Here is a 22,044-nt window from a genome sequence, read left to right on the forward strand (position 1 = left end):
TTCCACAGACTGAAGCTATCGCTGCAACGATGTGGTTCATAGACAAGTATGACATCCCATGCTCAAAGCCCTTCATTAAAGAATGTCTGGCATTGGTTCTAAAAGAAAACTTCTTTGAATTTGGAAATGACATGTACCTCCAGATTAAGGGAGTAAGTATGGGGGCGTCCATGGCATCATCTATAGCGAATGTGTATATGTCACTTTTTGAATCAAGGTTCATTCACAACGAAATCGCCCCTTTCTATGAGTCTGTTTCCCATTGGTACCGTTACATTGATGACATCTTTTTTGTATGGACCGATGGGGAACAGACTCTAAAGGAGTTTCTGACCTGGTTAAATCTTGCAGACGTGAACCTACATTTCACTGCTCATATTGATGGATGTAGAGTGGAGTTTCTGGACATCTACATTAGATGTAATGATGATGGACATCTTGAAGTTGACTTATACACGAAGCCAACGGCCAGAAACACCTTATTGCACTTCAAAAGCTACCATCCCAGGTGCCAAAAAGATAGTATCCCCTTTTCTCAATTCCTCAGAGTGTGGCGGAATTGCACTAATATCAAAGACTACGACCTTCAATCAGTTGCAATGAAAAGGAAATTGTTGGAGCGAGGCTACCCACACCGTTTGGTGAGAGAAGCCTATAAGAGAGCACGGTTTTTTGACCGTGACTCATTGATAAATACCCAGAAACAGGTCCAAGAACAAAAACTTGTCTGTATCACGAGGCATTCAACCTTGAATTCAACGATTAGGCAAGTGATTAACTCCAATTGGCACCTTCTTAATGTCAACCAAAACGAAAGTAAACTGCCCAAGCCCATGTTCGCCCATCGGCGGAATAAAAATCTAAAAGACCTCATCGTCAGATCTCGCTTTGCTAAATCAACCGATATTCCTTATGTACAGAGGTCCATTGTTGGAAAAAATGGAGTCAGCGGTACATCCCGTTGTGGCACATGTCTATCTTGTAACTCTATCTTTACCAATGACACCATGACATTCAATGGTGTCTCGATTAAAACCAAGGAGCTATGCACGTGTAACACCCGCAACGTAGTTTACCTAATAGTGTGTCCTTGCAATTTAGGATACGTAGGTGAAACCTCCCGGGCAATCAAAACCCGCTTGACCGAACATAGATCCGCCATTAAAACTAAGAAGCACCTGGCACCTCTAGTGAATCACTACATCGAATACAAACACTCACCAACAGAAATGAAATGGTGTATTCTGGAGAGAATACACCTATCTGATAATAATGGAGGTGAGAAAGTGAGAAAGAAAAAAGAGGTGTACTGGATTTTCACTCTGGGCACGTTTGACCGGGGGTTGAATCTGGAATTACCCTGGGAAAATGCCATTACCTAAATAAACCAATGAGCAACAAAATTAAAAGTGGCCTTCCTGCTCGTGTTAATAATATAGGCTTTTGAGTCTTGTACTAATCCATTATACCTGCGTGATTATTCAGGCCCTGTTTATAAATTTGGTTCTGTTGAACCTGGTTTTTATAATTACATCCCCTTTTTAAACCCTTTTTCCGACTATCATGCTTTGAGTGTATGGGTAATATAATGAGTGCCCTTAATATATGAACTTGCACTTGCACTTTAATTGTGGGTGGAGCCAGAATAGTCCACCAATGAGAAAACCCCATATAAGAACCTATCGAGTGGAACCTTACAATTCTTTACTTGTTCCTTCGGATTCTTTCGCCGCCATCATACACGCCGTGGTACTCCGCTTATAGCAGGTATGCGTTCTGCAAATGAAGCTGAATCTTGTTAGATTCCCATAATTAGCGTAATGTTGCCTTTGTTTGCTTTACGTAATTCCATTGGGGAGACTAAGATGTAGTTATAAAAACACCAGACGATATTTACGTGATGTATGCCTTGATGCATGTGCCCCGGTTAGGACGCGCTCATTTGATATGTGTAAGGTCAGAAACAGAACCTCTACTTTATCAGTGTCGTCTTGCTTTGCATGCAAAGGTTTGACGCCGTGATACTCCGCTTACAGCAGGTATGCATTCTGCGAATGAATTTGAATCTTGTTAGACTCCCATAATTAGCGTAATGTTGCCTTTGTTCGCTTTACGTAATTCCACTGGAGAGACTAAGATATAGTTATAAAAACACCGGACGATATTTACGTGATGTATGCCTTAATGCAAGTGCCCCGGCCAGGACGCGCTCACTAAATATGTGCAACGCCAGAAACAGAACCTCTATTTTATCAGTGTCTTCTTGCTTTGCACGTAAAGGTTCGACAACGGGAACCCACTGCCGCGATATCATACATCTTGGGCGTCGCTACAACAGACGTCTCCTCGTATCTGGGATGCCTTACAAATAATTTGGACACCTATGAAGTAATTCTAGGAGCGGATTTTTAGTGAGCAAGATTCGCTATTCTTTGGACGGATGTAGAGTAATTTTCTGAATTGGTATTCTAAAACCAACTCACGTCTCGAAATCACGGTGGGAACACTCATCATTTTTGTTTTCTTGCTATCCCTATAGAAAATAATTTTGGCCAACACACGAAGAATACTCTCGAACATCATCATAAGCAGCCCTGTTTTTAATTAAGGTAAGCTTAGAATTCCTGAGAATATGGAGGCCTCATGTAAACACGCACACACAATATTTGAGTAACAACTATTTAGTGCCTAAAAATATTTCCCCCCCCCCCCGCCCCTCCCTTTCCCTCTTTTATCTTTAAAACATAGGAATATTTGAATATGATCTAGAGCAAGAATTTGCCTCACCACGACTGAAGTCAACTAAATGACAAATCAAAAGGTAATACTCGAAAGCGTTTAAATGAATAAATATAGGAACCTAAACCACGTAAAGTCATTTTAACAAACTTTATAATTCCTTTGTAGATAGTGGAGTAACATGCGAACAAAATATGATATATTGTTCCAGTTTTTTACTCAACGAATCTTAATGAATGAATATATGAAGGAATACAGAACTATCTACGAGTGGTACGTTTCATATACATAGATCTAGTACATATAAGAGGACGCAGATACCTTTATAAATAAGCGTTTCCTGTTAAGAACGCATTAATAGGGGCTTTTCCCATCCATTATTCTGGAATAATTAGAAAAGTGTTTCTTATGAGTGTGTAGATACCTTAATAGAATAGTGGTTCTTAGGAGTGTGTAGATACCTTATTTGATAGGTGTCCTTGGTAAGAAAGTGACAATATAGACTATAATCATCTATCCCTTTGGGATAACTAGTAAAATGATTGGCAGGGAAAGAATTGGCATCAATGATCTCTATGCTCTATTATTCGTTAGGCTGCATTATAGAGTGTATAATATGCTATATCTCCCATTCTACAGCTATGGGGCCTAATTATGGGCCATCTCTTATGTGATCGATGAGGGAATGTTTGAAAGGCGAACGATAGAATTACTGAAAAGTTGTTTATAATTTTGACTCTCAAGTTATCTCTGTTTTTTATTATCTAGTCTATGCTTTTATGTGTTCTTTATTACTGTGGTAACTTTTTGTCCTTGTTGTAAGACATAACTGGCTTTATGTAAAGAGAAAAAAAGAAATGAAATCATATCTGTACAGACACAAGTAAATAGTCATTGTAATCGTGATTTTTTGAATTGTAGATACATGCTGATATTGTCCTGATGAAGACACCCTGGTGTCGAAACGCGTTGGCAGACAGACATCAATCTTTACAATCAGCTGGGGAAATCATTATAACTTATTTCTCCTCACTAACCTATAGAGAACATAACAATTGAGTATTATATTCTCTTTTTATTATCCTGTGCATCTTTTATCATTTTGAGTGTTTAATTGAATGTGCTCATCAATTTTTATCATTAAATTTTACGATATCATGATCATTTGTTAGTATTCTTTACTTGTGTTTCATGTGATATATTTATTTGTGCCAGTTGTCTACTTTGTCAATGCCTGGATATATTCTGTTGCTAAAAAAAGTATTCTAAGGGGAACCCATCCATTCCTGGAGCCTTTTTGTGGGCAAGAGAGGCTATGACCTGTTTGATTTCTGAGGTCGTGATTTTTTTGTTGAGCTCCCTACGGTCCTCTTGGGAAATGACAGGGAGTCTGCGCTCACCTAGGAAATGTTGTAACATGTTGTGTGCCATTGGCATGGTGTTATGGTAAAGTCTTATGTAGTAGGTGTGAAAAATATCCAGGATACCGGTTTGAGTGTAGTGTACGTAACCCGTGTCATCTGTAAGTTCTGTGACTGGTTGTGGAGTCGTGTCCTGCTTAGCCATCCACGCTAGGAGAGCACGCGCCCTGTTACCCTCCTTATGTGTACGGGTGGCGTATTTTCAGAAATTGTATTTCCGTAGGTCCCGGAGTGTCTTTGCGTATTTTAGCTTCGCTTCCTCCATTTGCTCCGGGGGGACCCCCGCCTTGGTCAGAGGTACGTGAAGTCGATGCCAATACCTGTTCCACCTCTTGCAAGGCCAGTTCCAGTGTTCTCCTCACCATCACTCTTTGTTGAATGCAGTGACCTCGAGCCGTGACTTTGTACGCGTCCCACTCTAGGCCCCTAGTGGACGCGGTGCCCGTGTTGACCTGAAAGTGTGCCTCCATAAACTCCCCATGTGTGTGGCGAAATACGGGATCAGCGAGGCAATCTTGTTGTAGTCTCCACGTGGGGATCGGTGGTTGAGGTGGGCGCCAGCGCAGTATTACCATGTGTGCATCGTGATCTGAAACTGTACGGCCTAGGTAGTCAGTGTGATGTACTGAAGATAATATCGTGGGGGAACAGAGGAATCTGTCCAAGCGCACTCTGAGATTATGTGGGATGGAGTGGAAGGAGTACAATCTGGTCATTGGATATTGGGATCTCTAGATGTCCGCCAGCGCCCAGCTTCCCACCCAGTTGCGGAAACTGTCGGTTTGCCTGTGTGCTGGGGAGCTCTGGGGGGGGGGGTGCGATCTGTCGAGGAGGAGGTCCAACACACAATTGTAGTCCCCTCCCAGTAGCCAAGGGATCGCAGTGTAGCGGGCCAGTATTCCCGTGAGCTCCTCCCAGTACCGATCTTGTTCAGTATTTGGGGCATAGATGCTGCCTACTAAGATCGGTTGTCCCTCTATTAAGCCACTAATAAAGGCATACCTGCCATTAGTGTCTACCAACCGGGTGTGTTCCTTGAAGGGCACCCCAGGTCTAATCCGTACCAGTGCTCCTCGCGCGAAGGCGAGTATTTTGTGGCACAGATGATACCTCGCCACGTTCGTTGGAGGCGACCTATCTCCAGGGGGATCAGGTGAGTCTCCTGTAGGAAGGCCACCTGCGCCTGCTGACGTTTTATGTAAGCGTATATGGAGTACCTTTTAGTGGCGGTGTGCATCCCTCTGACATTCAATGTCATAATTTTAAGATCTGTGTGAGGTGTCATACTATGGCTGTGTCGTGCCCGGGGCCCTGTAGCTTCATGTGCCCCTCTCTCACCTCTAACTCCCTCCCCGGTCCCCCCTGCCTCCACCCCTCCGAGGGCCCCCTCTCAGACTGCACTCTGTTAGTATCATATGAGATGCTATTACTAGGAATTATAGAACCATTGGGAAAAACGAATTCTAACTTCGGGAAACCATCCCAACAAAGGGGACCTACTGCACGAAGCAATACGTCCAAACTGCAAAACATGCAAATGGTTTAGTCTATCGTAGGGAAGGCTGCGCCAGGTTCCCTCTCCGGTGCAGCCGGCTCCACCATCAATTTGTATATGAGTCCATAAGTGTCTCCTTAAGTCTCTTGAGTGGTGTTGGATATCGCCGGGGGTGAGTGATATCAAACTGGTGTTTTTCGGGTCATGTCTGTGGTACAGCCTCAAGCTCTTGATCCTAAGCCTCCTGAGGTCAGTGGGGGCGATATGTCGCAGACTGAGTCGTACCGGCGTGGGGTGTCTCTACTGCTTCTGTTAGTTACATCACCAAGTCCGCGGTTTGTGGTGTCACCCTCGGGGGCGTCTGCGACCCTTCACGGGAGATCCAAGTGTCACTGGTTTCGTCTTCTGAGCTGAATATGTGTGTGCCCTGCTCGACATTCGACCCTTCCTCCGGTGAACCCATTGCGGCCACGGCCTTAAGTGCTTTTCTGCGTTCCGCCAGGATCTGGGTGAGGTCCGGGGAGCTCTTCCCCGGCGGGGTGGAATGAGTACTAAGTTGTGTGAGCGTGATCCTGCACCTTTGGCCCCTCGGCCGCCTCGAGGGGGGATTATTTTGTGAGCCCATCGATGTCGTGCGGGGTTGCGTATGTTGCTCAACCCAGGTATCTGCGGCTCTTGGGTCCGTGAAGAAGTGGGTGGTGCCGTCGTGGATTATTTTGAGCTTGGCTGGTAATAAAAGGGCATATTGAATGTTCTGGAGCCGAAGCGCTTTTTTTATAGTTTGAAACGTAGCCCTCTGTTGTTGCACCGCCCGGGAGTAGTCAGGGAAGAGCATGACTTGCTTGTCTCCCACCTGCAGTTTGCCGTGTGCCCGGGCCGCTCTTAGGATCGCATCCCTGTCGCGGTAGTGGAGGAGTTTCAACAGGAAGGGTCTCGGGGGTATCCCCGGCTTCGGCCTGCGCGCCGGGACCCTGTGCGCCCTTTCCACGGAGAAGAAGGGGGTCAGGTCCTTGGTTGGTGTGAAGGTGGTAATCCAGTCGGTGATGAACTGGACTGGGTCGGTCCCTTCTGCCCCCTCTGGTAAGTTCATGACGCGGATGTTACTTCTTCGAGAGCGCCCTTTCAAGTCGTCTGTTTTGCTTTCAAGGGACTTGAGTCTGGCTTGGAGGTCCGCGATGTCGTTGTGATGTTGTTGTACCCGGGGATGTAACGTTTGGAGCGCCTGCTGTCCCTGGGAAACTTTCTCCAACAATTTCCTGTGGTCGTCCCTCAGTAGATTGACGTCTGTGGCCAGAGAGTCAAATTTGTGTTCCATAGTCACCCTGGAATGTTCAGTAGCTGCTAGCACCTGGTCAAGTTTCCTAGTGGTAGGATCTCCGGCCCCTTGACTGTCGCATTGCGTTGTGTGTGTTGGCGCTTGGCCTCACGATGTCTGCGGGTCTATAACAGGCACCGTTGATGCTGTCCGGCGACCCATCGTGGCTTGCGGGGGGTCTTCAGGAAATGCTGTAGGGGTGGTAGTCCCTGAGCGGGGCCTAGCAACTGGAGGTGGTGGTCCCCATCCGTCGCGGTATTTTGTGGTTCCCCTCCCGCTGCCAGGTGTTGTTTCCCTACTGCCTGAGGGATAGGTGGGCGCCCCTGAGGTACTGGTGCCCCGAGACCCGTTGGGCCAGTGTCTGTTTTCCTGCGTGTACGGGCAGTGGGGGGACAGGGAGGCACCCCAGAAGTACGGTTGCCCCGAGACCTGCTGGGCCAGTGTCGTCCTTCTTGCGCAAACAGCAATGGCGGCGAGGCGATCCTGGGGACCCGATCCGGGAGGCCTCTATGCCCCGGCGCCTCTGTCCTCCCCCTGGTCTGTTGCTCCAAGTCGGTGCCTGGTGGGACCCCGCAGTGGATTAGGCACGTCTTCTGTGGGGGGCGCCGCTCTGGCCTCCTCTAGATGGCCCCTCGGTTCCGTGATGACTCTATGGGGGTTAACGGCTCTCTGTTAATGTCCTGGGCGTTCTGTAAGGAGCAATGCCGTTTAGGGCCGCGCCCATCAAGGGGGCAGGGGGGCGCCTCTGGCCGCGTGATCTGCCTTCAGGTATTGATTATGGCACCCCCCCTGCTTCCCCCAACGCGCGGCCCCTCACCTGGTGTCCCTGTGCCTGGTTAGCCGTTTGTGCCCTCTGGTCTGGGGGTACTCCGTGTTTGTCCCTCCAGCCCCCGGTCTTCTTCCAGGCGTCCTCATCAGCTGAGCCTCTCACTGGGTAGGGTGATGTCTTCCTCGGTCGGGGGGGGATGTTCTTCGTTCTGCACCCGGCCAAACACTCGTCTCAGCTGTCGATCCCGGTCTGGGTGTCCGTCGGCCCCCCTTCCCTGTGAGGCTCAGCTTGTTAACACCAGTCGGGTTGCGCCCTCCGGCGCCACGGCCGCCACTCCTGATCTCTGTGCACCTCCTCGGCGTGTCGCGTCTCCCAGTACCGCCGGTGTATTAGGCGGCCGCCATTTTACTGGGGAGCGCACTCGCATCGATCGTGGTGTCTCGGGACTGCTCTGGGCCGCCGATCGCGGCAGAGATCATCCCTGATCGCGCTCTGGAGGTTCCGACGACGATATCCGCCCTTGGAGATGTTTCGGTTTTGCTTTTGCTGCCATCCATTTTGTTGTGCCTCGGAGCCCGTCCTCTCCACCCCGCTCCCGCCTCCCAGCTGCTCCTCCCTCCCACTGACTGCTAAAGCTCGCCCCGTCCTCTTTAGCGCTGTGACCGTCCTGACTCCATCGGAAGCGGTCGCTCCCCACGCTCCCTGGTCTTCCTTGGTATCGTTGGGCTTGCTCGCATTGCTTGTTGCTGTAAAGAATTGCTGCCTGCCTAGATTGCTGTCTGCTTGGATTTCGTAGCTTGTGCATTGTAATATCGTGGCGCTCTATTGCTCATTTGCGCAATGTGGTTTTCGTGGCGCTCTATAGCTCATTGCTGCATTGTCGTGGCGCTCGCATTGCATTGCAGGAAATACTTGTTGTTGCCTGATTGTGCCGGTGCCACTGCCTGCGCCCCAGCCTGTTTCGGTTTGGCTTTTGCTGCCATCCATTTTGTTGTTGTGCCTCGGAGCCCATCCTCGCCAGCCCGCTCCCGCCTCCCAGCTGCTCGTCCCTCGCTCCGCCCCCCTCCACTACCCACTTATGTCAGATGCATTTGCGCGCAGTGGTCGCGCCCCATGCCCGCCAAAGGCGCGCCAAAGGTTAGCCAGTCTACGCCCGTCCGCGCCTGGATCGCGCCCAGCGCCAAACCGCCTGGCCCCCGCAAAATCCACTCCACCCGCATAACGTACGACGCCGCAACCCTCTCAGCCCTTAACCCCGGCAGACCTCCAAACTGCCACCAAGCCGCCCCAGGACACTCCCATGGACCCTTCACCTGCCACTCCTGCAAGTTCGACTGCATCAAGACCCACACCAAATGCTCCTACTCCAAACAGAGCTCCGACACTAACCACCTGAAATGCATCCTGCTCAACACCTGCTCGGTCCACAGACATGCCATTGACCTTTGGAACCTTCTCGACACCACATCGCCGGACATTGCCTTTCTCACAGAAACCTGGATGAACGCCTCATCAGCGCCCAACATCGCCATAGCCATCCCGGACGGATACAAGATCATCCGAAAGGACCGCATCAACCAAACAGGAGGAGGCATCGCCATCGTACACAAGAACACCATCCGCATCTCGACCAGTTCCGACGATAACCCCGCAGTCGCCGAACATCATCACTTCCAGATCCACCCCGACCCCAAGACCACACTCAGAGGCACCCTCATCTACAGGCCACCAGGACCCGCACACAATTCAGCGAAGACATCACTGACTTCATCAGCCCACACGCCCTCCCCTCCGAGGACTACATTCTACTGGGAGACCTCAACTTGCACCTGGAAAAGAACAACGACAGCAACACCACCACCCTTCTGGACAACCTCGCCAATCTCGGACTCAAACAACTTGTTAACACCCCCACCCACTATGCCGGACACACGCTCGACCCTATCTTCACCTCCAGCAAGCACATCTCCTTCAATCACACCACAGCTCTCCATTGGACAGACCACAGCTGCGTTCACTTCAACTACAAAAAGACTACGACCCACAACCACCCACAACCAATTCCCCACAGAAACTGGAGCAAAATTACCACCGACCAACTCTTCACATCGCTTCACCAATACCCTCCTGCAAAATCATCAAACCCAAACCTTGCAGCCACCAACCTCACCCAATGGATCACCCACAGCGCTGACGAATTAGCACCCTTGAAAAAACATCAAATCAAGCAAGGTAGCAAAAAAGCACCCTGGTTCAACGATGACCTTAAGAAATCCAACAAGTTCTGTCGCACCCTCGAGAAAACATGGAGAAAAAACCCAACCACCGACAACCTGGCCACCTTCAAGAACGCCACCCGCAAACATCACCAACTGATCCGATCCACCAAGAAAGCAGCATTCAAGGATCGACTTGACAACAACGGCCACAACAGCAAGGAACTATTCAACATCGTCAAAGAATTTACCAACCCCACCGCCTGCACCAACGACATCACTCCCTCCCAAGACCTCTGCAACTCCCTAGCCTCATTCTTCCACAACAAAATCGCTGACATACATAACAGCTTTGAAAATCAGTCCGGAGACCAGTCCACCCCACCCACCTCCGAACTAAAACCCCCATCCAACAACCTCGGTGCCTGGAACCCAATCACCACTGAAGACACCATTCGCCTGATGAACTCCATCCACTCAGGATCCCCAACCGACCCATGTCCCCACCACATTTTCAACAAAGCAGACTCCATTATCGCACCCCATCTCCGAGATGTCATCAACTTCTCCCTCAACTCAGCTACCTTCCCGGAAAGCTGGAAACATGCCGAACTCAGTAGCCTCCTGAAGAAACCTACAGCAGACCCCACTGAACTTAAGAACTACCGCCCCATCTCGCTCCTCCCATTCCCTGCCAAAGTCATTGAGAAAACTGTCAACAGTCAGCTCGCCACCTTCCTCGAATCCAACAAATCCCTCGACCCTTCACAGTCCGGCTTCCGAACCAAACACAGCACCGAGACCGCCCTCATCGCAGCAACAGACGACATTCGAACACTACTGGACAACGGAGAAACAGCTGCCCTCATCCTACTTGACCTCTCCGCAGCCTTCGACACAGTCTGTCATAGCACCCTTATACAACGCCTCAGCAACGTCGGAATACAAGGAAAAGCATTGGACTGGATCATCTCGTTCCTCGTCGGAAGAACCCAGAGAGTCCGCCTCCCCCCTTTTAGATCAGAGGCCACCGAAGTCATCTGCGGCGTACCACAAGGATCATCACTCAGTCCCACCCTCTTCAACGTATACATGAGTCCCCTCGCATCCATCGCACGCCAACACAACCTCAACATCATCTCCTACGCAGACGACACCCAACTGATCCTCTCCCTCACCAAAGACCCAAACACCGCCAAAACCAACCTACACGAAGGGATGAAAGAAGTAGCCGAGTGGATGAAGAACAGCCGTTTAAAACTGAACTCGGACAAAACGGAAGTCCTCATCTTAGGTTCATCCCCTTCCGCCTGGGACGACTCATGGTGGCCACCGGCCCTGGGAAACGCACCCACACCTACGGACCACGCACGTAACCTGGGCTTCATCCTGGACTCCTCCCTCTCGATGACCAGACAAGTCAATGCCGTCTCATCATCATGCTTCAACATCTTACGCATGCTCAAAAAAATCTTCAGTTGGATCCCCACCGACACAAGAAAGACTGTCACCCACGCACTGGTCACAAGCCGACTGGACTACGGAAACACCCTATACGCCGGAACCACAGCCAGACTACAGAAAAAACTCCAAAGCATCCAAAACGCCTCAGCCAGACTCATACTACACATCCCCCGCCAAGCTTACATTTCCAGTCACCTGAAAGACCTCCACTGGCTCCCCGTCAACAAGAGAATAACGTTCCGTCTCCTCACCCACGCACACAAAGCCCTCTACGACCTGGGACCCGAATGCCTCAACACGCGCCTGTCCTTTTACACCCCCACCCGTCAACTACGATCATCCAATCAAGCCCTCGCCGCAATCCCACGCATCCATAAATCCACCATGGGGGGAAGATCCTTCTCCTACTTAGCGGCCAAAACCTGGAATTCTCTCCCTACCCACCTCCGCCTTACACAGAACCACCTCTCCTTCAGAAAACAACTAAAAATTTGGATATTCGATAAGTAAAGTACCCCCCTCCTTCAAGCGCCTTGAGACCCTCTGGGTGAGTAGTGCGCTATACAAATGTTAAACTTGAAACTTGAAACTTTTTATGACATTTGGAGTCCCGTTTTAGGCCATTGTGGTGGGCCGGCTGCGGGAGCTTCAGGGAAGTCTATCCGCCATCTTAGGCGGCTCGGCCACGCCCCTCGCATTACCCACACTCTTAGTGTGCGATTCGTATAACTGCGTCCGGAATTACAATGAATATCTGCAGACCTGGTTTCAAAATGGTTTTAAAAATACAAAAGGTGGCACAATCAAGCATGAAAAGCTTTGGGAACAAGTAGTTCTTTTACAGAAAGAACTACAAAAGACTCACATGATCCATACACTGAGTCATTCTTCAAGACTTTGTAGTTATCAGCATCCTTATCACTAACTGTAAGGGGCTTATCTCTGCCTTTATCAGAAAAGGAGAGCCATAGTATAGCTGCCCACTGACTCTGGGGAACCTGTTGTACTTTACAGGCCCTCTCCAAAGCAGTTATCCACTTGTGGATGTCATCCCCACTATTGTGGTGAGGGACAATCTTACTTAGGTTTCTATGGTCATATGACCTTTCCCTATTTCTAGGGGTATTGCTGCCGCCAGTGGGTTCTAACCCACCTAACTTTTGCTCTCTTGCAAGAGCCAGTTTCTCTTTGGCCAAGGCAATTTCTTGCATCTCAATCCTCAGATTCACTTCCTTCATTCTGGCCCGGTGCTCTCTCCTCTGAGGGGAAGTCATTCTTCCAGAGCAGAGGCATCAGACCCTACTGAGTTATTGGAATGGTGAGATTCCCTGGAGAGGAATCTCCTCCTTCTGGACCCAGAGTTAAGTCTGCTTGGGGGTCTGAATGGGGCTATGCCGTCCCCAGCCCCATGTAGGCTTAGGTTGATCTGGTTAAGTTCTACCAATTGGACCTGATCAGTGTCATCATCATCATCATCATCATCATCTTCCCCTAGATTTTCATCAGGGAAATCTTCTGTTGATGGATGACCCTCCCCTGTACTGCCTGAAGGACCTGGGTTAGATGCTTTCTGAGCATCATTCTCCTCTAGTATTTCTATCAGGTGCTTGAGGGTAGGGTTTGAGCCTTGTCTCAACTTTCTAGTTGTACATAAGCTTCTCAGCTCATGAAAGATAAAGGTATCATATCTAGAAGGTGCCCTTGGAGGGTCAACTTCTGCTGGGAGGGATCCCTGAGGTTCTCCTCTCAGAGACATGTTCTAGTGAGGTGTGGTGTGTGCACCTACCTACACTAAGTGTTATCTACTAAAACCTCTCTAGGAGTTGTAGTCAGGGTGTGCTAGGCCCTTTGCTCTACAACAACTAAGTTCAGTAGAATTTAAAGTATTCTAAGACTTGATTTATATGTACCTCTAGGTACCTTAATGTGATCTTTCAAATGATATCTTAAGATTTTACGGTAAAACAATCAGCAAGCTCTTATCCCAACCGCTGCACACCAATGTGAGAAGTTGGCCTGGTATATGATAACCACTATTCTAGTGGGCACCCTGCACCAGTCCAAACAACCTTTATGGTGATGGTTGTAAAGTCAACCTTATAGATCAACTATCCTGTGGTAGCATGGACAAAGCAGTCTTAGGCTAAAACTTTAGAGAGCATGTGAAGCCAGCTGGTTTACCATATATAATCCATTGAATACCAAATGAAAGGACACCACACAAGGTATATATCAAATATATATGTATTTATTACTAACACAACCCCTCTGCACTCTTTATGAGGTCAGAGTTCGAGATACATTACAAGTTACTCATTAAGCATACTATGATTTGCACAAATACAATTCTGCCCTAGGGGCCTCACGAACCATATACTAAGAAAGTGGTATAAGAACCACTTCAGGAATGGTGAATAGGCCTAGGGCCTAGGGAATCGCTGGGGCTACACTACAGGACCAAAGGTTTGGAAGTAAGAGACCCACGGTAGACGCGTGCAGTGTGGAAACACAGACGCAAGCTACCATTGACTTACAATGGATAACAAAGAAGTCACAAAGTTACTGATTAGGGACACTTCCGGGTGGACTACGGTGAAACCCCTTTAAACTAGGACACTTCGATAGTTAATACCCACGGGAGAACTGGAGTACTCGAGTTACCTCACCCAGGGAAGCCGGGTGAAAGGTGTCTTTTCGTGTCGGGTTTCATCGATGCTTTCAATGGAGACCTGCAAAAGAGGTGCTGCAGGTGGCCGAAGGAAGAGTGTCCGGGTGGATCCAAGGGTGGATCAAGGAGCTGAAGAACCTGAAAGCAGAGGGGACAGAGTCTGGGTCACTAGCCAGTGACCAGGATGGAACCAGGAAGAACCAGGTGATGTCGCGATGTAAACAGGTGAAGAGGTGAAGCTTGTCTCTGAATCAGTCATGAGCATGTCTACCACTTCTCGGATTTCTGTATCCTCGCAGTACTGCAGAAACAGTCCCGTCCATAAATCTTCTAAGCCATTGTGTCTGATACTATCTATCTGCGGAAGTCTTTTTTCCTTCATGTGGGAAAAAGGAACACTGGGGAAATAAAAGAAGATTTTTCAGTTCGTCAATTACATCCTATATAAATGCATATGTTGCATAAATAATTCCGTTTCAATATTCTTTTAGCATTTGAACATATCATTATTCATGTTTGGAAGTCTTTCTTCCTCTACGTGCGAAGTGTAAACATCATGAATTAGGACTACCAGTCAGTCCGTTATTTATGTCTATTAAACATCTACGAGTCCGGAGACGATTATACCCGTTCTGGTAAATATACGTCACTTAGATGCGCCAAGTTAATTAACATCAGCTGTAAGGCATCAAAAAGCAGATTACAAGGGCGTGTTGACCTATTTATAGCTGGAACTGAAACATTCGGGTTCGATCGCTACCATCGGAGGTAACAACCAGCAGACCCCCTTTTTTGAAACGCTTCATCTTTCGAATGAAGGTATGTTTTCAGGTCCAGTAAAGTATTTGCGCGTTGATAGTATTGTGGTTTGGAAGCAAGGATAAACACGGCTAATGTTTTCTTTGCCTCCAACTTATGTTGTAGGTTGCCTGACCTACATGACGATCCTTATGGCACTTCTATGTACAGAACTTATATGACGATCCTTATGGCACTTCTATTTACAGAACTATTTTAAGGTAATTATGTTAAGAGGCAACTGCATAGGTAAATTTTTAACCATAAGTCGGTCTACTATAACAGTGTTTGTTGTCTTTTTAGACTACACACATAATAAGGAAATAGATGTCCGTACCTTGCGGTGCTAGTGTAAATCAGCAAGACAAAGACCAATTGCATTGAAAGGACAATAATTAAATCCATCAGAAATTCGAGGTAGGAGTTCTATAAAGGTTTTTGGAAACACCTCAGTTTTATTATTGTAGTGTTATAGCCACGCCAATGATAGATTATAATACATCTCTATCGTACGTTTTCTTCACATATAACTATATGTATATTCACTGAAAAAACCATAGGTTATAGACCATATATAGTTAGGAATTAGCATTTAAAAAACCTTATTTTACTCACACAAAACCATTGAAATTCCATATATAGTTAGTTGCACTAACTATATATCGCGCACCTGCAATCCACTGCTGATCATGTCACATATTACATCATTCATGACATGGTCAGTGACATCACTGATGACATCACTGATGACATCTCAAATGACATCACTGATGACATCACTGATGACAACATCCAGTGACTGTATGTTTCTGTAAAGTTAAAATATGTCTTACATATTGAAGAATGAGTGGATGTATAAGTGTCTGGATGAAGGATTTAGTAGGTGCGTGACTGACTGTATGAGTGAGTGATTAAATGTGTCTCACTGAATGCATGGGTTAGTGACTAAACTGTCTTAATTTGTGCATCATTATGTCTGTTGTTCTGTAAACTGCTGCATGTGTTGATCATTAGCTATACGAGAGGCTATATGTGTTATTAATTGGTTGCCCAAGTATTTCTATGGGAGATTGAGTTTGTGTGGGGGTGGCTGGAAGGTGTGTGACTCTATGCATAGATGTGTGAACAGTTTATTCACTAGGTGTATGAGTTCAAGAGTGCATGTGGAAACAGCTACATGGGCAGTTGACTGTGTGCATGAGTGTATTGATGAGTGAATGGATATCTCAATGCTACATGTCATAGTAAGTACATATGTAAAACACAGTACATGTGAGAGTTGGCATATATAAATAACTGTGCATGAGAGCCACTGAATGAGTGAGTGGTTGTATCGATCATTGTGAACTTGTATCAGGGATTGTATAAGAGAGTAAATATGTGTTAGTATATGTTTCAATAAGTAAGGTGTGTTTAACTGTATAGTTGAAGAAATGGAGATGAGATTGTTTCTTTGCATGACTGACTGGGTGTGTGAGTAACTCCATGGATGAGTGGCAGTGTGTGAGTGTCTGTATACACTGAGTGTATCTAAGGTTATATTAGAGTCTGAAGAGGTTTATCGTATTAGCACAAGAATGATGTCAAATGAGATGTCATCAGTGATGTCATCAGTGATGTCATTTGAGATGTCATCAGTGATGTCATCAGTGATGTCACTGACCATGTCATGAATGATGTAATATGTGACATGATCAGCAGTGGATTGCAGGTGCGCGATATATAGTTAGTGCAACTAACTATATATGGAATTTCAATGGTTTTGTGTGAGTAAAATAAGGTTTTTTAAATGCTAATTCCTAACTATATATGGTCTATAACCTATGGTTTTTTCAGTGAATTTTCAAGGTTTTGTAAATGCTAATTCCTAACTATATATGGTCTATAACCTATGGTTTTTTCAGTGAATTTCAATGGTTTTTTAATAGCAAATATCATAAGCTGTCGAATGTCAAGTACGTGGTAAGTGAAAACATTTTCGTGTTTATGCACACTGATCTGCTTTGAATGGTGCCCCCCCCCTCATTTCTATTAGGAGTACTCTCTCTTTGCAGATAGTGAAAGGTAGTTAACGCAGGTCTTTGCCCCCATTGTAATCCGTCGTGCCTGCATCTCTCTCCATTTGATTGATTGTTATCCAAGTATTTACTGTTTTAGAATTAGTTCTCTTTGGTTCATTCTCTATTTACAAACAAACACAGAGTCGCAATACTCTGTTTAGTCTTTGCAGATAACGAAAAATCGTGTAAAAAAAAAAAAGGAATCGAGCAAAATCAGTAGGCCACTAATGGGATCTCTTTTTGACCTCGCTAAAATAGAAACATTAGGAACAACCCCTCATGACAAATACAAAACTAGTGAGATGAACTGAACTCCACACAATGATGGCTGCAAAACAGCTCGGCTCCGCCACCCACCCCACCCAAAATAACGATAAAGAACGGCTGCCATGATTGGTTGCGGAATGACCACGACGGAGCTACGAAATGGTGCTGCTCTCATGCTAACCCCAGCTTCAGTCTGAAACATCCAGAAACACTGTAGACTACCAATTCGATCAGTTCCGGTAGCGCCCCAATGTAACCCGGTAGAGAAGAACTAGCTCTCCCCTCTTTGACTGATGGTTCTTGTTGCCTGTCCCTTCTGTTGTCATTTAACAGAACTATTTAGCCTGCTGAAAGGGGTTGTGTTCCGACCGCTGGTTGGTGGAGACATTTTGACTATATTCTGTACCTGCGTTGTCGCGTAATGCGTCATATGACGCGCCGCGTTAGCGCATCCGGAAGTCATCCGGGGCGCGCAGCGCGTAACGTAAGCATAACAAGTCATGTGACTTGTTAATAAAACTTTTCATTGGTTCATTTTACTTTTCTTATTGTAATGATGAAAGGCTTGGTCATATGACCTAAAAATTACGCTTTTCATTACTTCCGAACATTATTTTTTCTCAAATATATGTTATAATGTTCCAGGCTAATGTACTTTCCCGGAAATTTTACAACTGTCCTGCAAGTAAAATATATTCTTTTTTCGAGAAAAGAGCGTTTCTTCGTCCCATGACGGAGCCGTTGAGCAAAAGAGGGTCGACCTGCTGTCTTAGTCGCCGATACGCCTGAATATGAGATTCTTATCGATCACTTTATGTTGCAGGAATAGAAAACACAACAGCCCTTGACCATTTATCTTTACTGCGTTCCTTCGTATTATACCTTTTACCCTTCATGTAATTGGTCTGCTTTATTTCACTTGCCTTTTAATGATTCTAAAACAGTCACTATTATTAAAAACTTTACCAATGTATATACTACTACCATGTTTTCTTTTAAAAACCTTTATTGTGAAAATTTCATTATACAAATACGAGCCTATAACCACGTGGGCCTGCCACAGAGCAAACTGTAATCGTATATGATGAATAGACATTTACACTGTAGAGGAACGTAACGGGCGGGCCATTAGGTTGCAAGAACTAAGGTGTCTAACAGTTACGGAATCGGTGGACGTACATTTTATAATTAAAATACGACAGGGCCAGTTACAATAAAATTATCTAGATATACATTTGCGGGCAAGTACCATGGGTGACGTTAATTCGAACTTTCAACAGTACAGTAATCAATAACACATCAGAACTTAATATCAATAGGGATGTCGAAATATTCAATCAATTCTCGTCCCCGCCCGCCATGTGCTTCAAAACTGCATACGTATCTCGTGATTTCAAGGTTCTGCAACCAGTACACAACAAGGAGTTACGAGTCCCATTTATTCCGGCGCCATTTTGGGCGAGGACGGGCAGGTCCAGGATATAGTCAAAAGTCTCTACCAACCATCGACTATGATGATGTTCATATGCTGTATTTATTAGAGTAACACTCATCTGTCCACATGAAATTAATTTGCCACAATCTAAACATGTCATTTTAATCTTTCCAAAGTTCTTCTAAATATTTGGGACCGTTTCCCTTGCCTCTGAAGCTCTCAGTGCCACTTCTTTGATGAATGTACTAGCAGGTCAGGGGTTCTCCTCCAAATCTCTCTTTTATGCAGCACTATAATTAATTGGTGCCACCTCTCCATATGACGATGCATGGTATAGTTACCACAACTATATTTTTTTTCGGTTCCTCTGGAGAGTTCATCGTGGCAGATGAAGCGTGTAACGTACCGGGCATTTACCTTTTTTTGCATGTACAGGAAAGGAAAAGAAAATCGAGCGTCCGAGTTCTAAGGTGTCCCAGGGCCATTTTAGTGGACCAGGCCCAAATCCAAAGAACAGGCCGCCATTTTGAGAGTCCTCTTGCAGCCGCCTGTCGCTGTAGCATCAAGAGCAGCCGAAACTCAGCTGAATGGCAACTGAAACGGTAAAGGGGCGCCCCACTACAGCAGACGAGCCTCCACCTAGGAAGGCCCATTCACGCCGGCTCCCCCCCCCTTCGGGCACCCCACGCCGTTATTCGGAGCAGTATTGTAGGATGGCCACACCAGTGCGGCAACTTGCTAGACATCACCTCGGTGGTAACCGAATCTCAACGCCTTGTGGTGTCTCCTATTCAGAAAACATTGTTATGCTGCCTTCGACCTATTCGCCGCAAGTGCGCACACAACTCAACTGCATAGCTTGCTAGACACCACCTCGGTGCCATCCGGATCTTGGAATGTCAGCACCTTTTGGTGTCTTCTCTTCAGAAAATATTGTTGCGCTGCCTTTGGCCCCATTCGCACATCGGTCCGCTACTGACGCCATCTCACAGGCTAATGGGGCGCCCCACGCCGAGTTTCAGCATTGTAGAATAACCACACCAGTACAGCAACTTGCTAGACATCACCTCGGTGCCATCCGGATCTCGGCGCCCCACTGCAGATGAAGTGCCTCTCAACTATGAAACCACCACGGTGACATCCGGATCTTGGCGCGTTGTGCTGCCTTCGGCCTATTCGCACATCGGTCCGCTACTGACGCCATCTCACAGGCTAATGGGGCGACCCACGCCGAGTTTCAGCATTGTAGGATGACCACACCAGTACAGCAACTTGCTAGACATCACCTCGGTGCCATCCGGATCTCGGCGCCCCACTGCAGATGAAGTGCCTCTCAACTATGAAACCACCACGGTGACATCCGGATCTTGGCGCGTTGTGCTGCCTTCGGCCTATTCGCACATCGGTCCGCTACTGACGCCATCTCACAGGCTAATGGGGCGACCCACGCCGAGTTTCAGCATTGTAGGATGACCACACCAACTTGCTAGACATCACCTCAGTGCCATCCGAATCTTGGCATCTCAACGCCTAGTGGTATCTTCCATACAAAAAATATTGTTACGCTGCCTTTGGCCCCATTCGCACATCAGTCCGCAACTTAGACATCACCTCGGTGCCATCCGGATCTTGGCATCTCAGCGCCTTGTGGTGTCAGTCAGAAAATATTGTTGCGCTGCCTTTGGCCCCATTCGCACATCGGTCCGCTACTGACGCCATCTCACAGGCCAACGGGGCACCCCACGCCGACTTTCAACATTGTAGGATGGCCACAGAAGTGCGACAACTTACTAGACACCACCTCGGTGCCATCCGGATCTTGGCGCGTTGTGCTGCCTTCGGCCTATTCGCACATCGGTCCGCTACTGACGCAAACTCACAGGCCAACGGGGCCCCCCACGCCGACTTTCAGCATTGTAGGATGGCCACACCAGTGCTGCAACTTGCTGGACACCACCTCGGTGCCATCCGGATCTTGGCGCGTTGTATTGCCTTCGGCCTATTCGCACATCGGTCCGCTACTGACGCCGCCTCACGTGCCAACGTATTTTCTCCGCATTTTATACCCTATGCCGCATAACAGGTCATGTGACTTGTTTATAAAACTTTTCATTGGTTCATTTTACTTTTGGTTTCCGAATGATGGAAGGCTTGATCATATGACCTAAAAACAACACTTTTCATTGGATGAAAACTTTTTTTTTCCCCCAAACGATGAAAGCCCCACCTTGTTTCTGGATGTTTCAGACTAAACTGGCGTCAGCATGAGAGCACCACCATCTCGTAGCTCCGTCGTGGTCATTCCGCGAGCAATCATGGCAGCCGCTCCCCACCAGAAGCCTGCAGGAGTCGGGGCCCCCAAAACTTTTGATGAATTCTCAAGGCGGAGGGGACGCTTTCGAGAATGGGGTCCAAGACCTAGCAGACAAGCGTCCGATTTCCAAGGTGTCCCAGGGCCATTTCAGTGGACCACGCCCAAAAAGGAAAGAGCCTGCCGCCATTTTGAGAGTCCTGTGGCAGCCGCCTATCGCTGCACCGCAAGAGTGGGCGCAACTCAGCTGAATGGCGGATTTTGACACAGTGGACCAAAAGCGGACGGAATGGCAACTGAAACGGTAAAGGGGCGCCCCACTAAAACAGATGAGACTCCACCTGGAGAGGCCCGTTCACGCCGCCTCCCCCGGGGCGCCCCACGCCGTTATTCGGAGCAGCATTGTAGGATACCAAAACCAGTGCGGCAACTTACTGGACATCACCTTGGTGCCATCGTTCTGCTGCCTTGGAACTATTCGCACAACAGTTTGCTACTGATGACCCACCCCCCGCGACGCCCCACGCCGTTATTTGCTGGGTGGCAACTTACTAGACATCACTTTCGTGTCATCTAGATTTCGGCGCGTTCTGCTGCCTTGGAACTATTCGCACAACAGTTTGCTACTGATGACCCACCCCCCGCGACGCCCCACGCCGGAAATCTGGACGTTGTGCTGCGTTGGGACTATTCGCACAGCCGACCGCTACTTCGTTGTTTTTCCCTAAAAATGTTTATATGTTATTACTATTTTTGTTTTCTTGTATATATTTATAAATTATTAATGTTTTATAATCTTACTACTTTGTCGGAGTGCTATATATTTTTAATGTGACACATAATTGTAAAAACTTTGATGTACAAAGAGTCATCCCTGGAATCTTCCGCTTCACGCTCGGTCCCCTCCCCAATCACAATACAGGATGGTTTTCAGATAATAGCAACGCTTCTGCTGTGACGGATCTCATCGAGTGTGGGCCTTGATCTACTATAACTCCTTTGAAGAGGGGTGATTCTTTACAGCTGTGGCCATAAACTACATCTGCAGGGCTAGCTGATAGCCTAGGACCGGCCTGGACAATCGGA

The sequence above is a fragment of the Lissotriton helveticus genome, chromosome 2_1 (assembly GCF_964261635.1).
Source record: "Lissotriton helveticus chromosome 2_1, aLisHel1.1, whole genome shotgun sequence".
Lineage (NCBI taxonomy): Eukaryota > Metazoa > Chordata > Amphibia > Caudata > Salamandridae > Lissotriton > Lissotriton helveticus.